A 263-nucleotide genomic window follows, 5' to 3' on the forward strand; every position below is an offset into this window, starting at 1 on the left:
TCGAGAGGCTAATGGCCGCCTGGCGTGGGTCGCGGAGGCGCCATCTGGAAGCGAATCAACGCCGGCCAATCTTGTCCAATCCGCTTATCAATTTAATTCCACATATTTCATATCATCCTGAGGCAGATTGGTTTATTGAATTTTTTTTATTATTTCCCTTTCTTTTTCTTCTTTTTTCTTTGTTGTATCTCCTTTGATCGATGGTGGCAGGATGGGTGGGATTCGCGGCGATTTGGTTGAGCATCGAAGGTGTTTAGACATTC

This window comes from Penaeus monodon, chromosome 27, assembly GCF_015228065.2.
Source record: "Penaeus monodon isolate SGIC_2016 chromosome 27, NSTDA_Pmon_1, whole genome shotgun sequence".
NCBI classification, from domain to species: Eukaryota; Metazoa; Arthropoda; class Malacostraca; order Decapoda; family Penaeidae; genus Penaeus; species Penaeus monodon.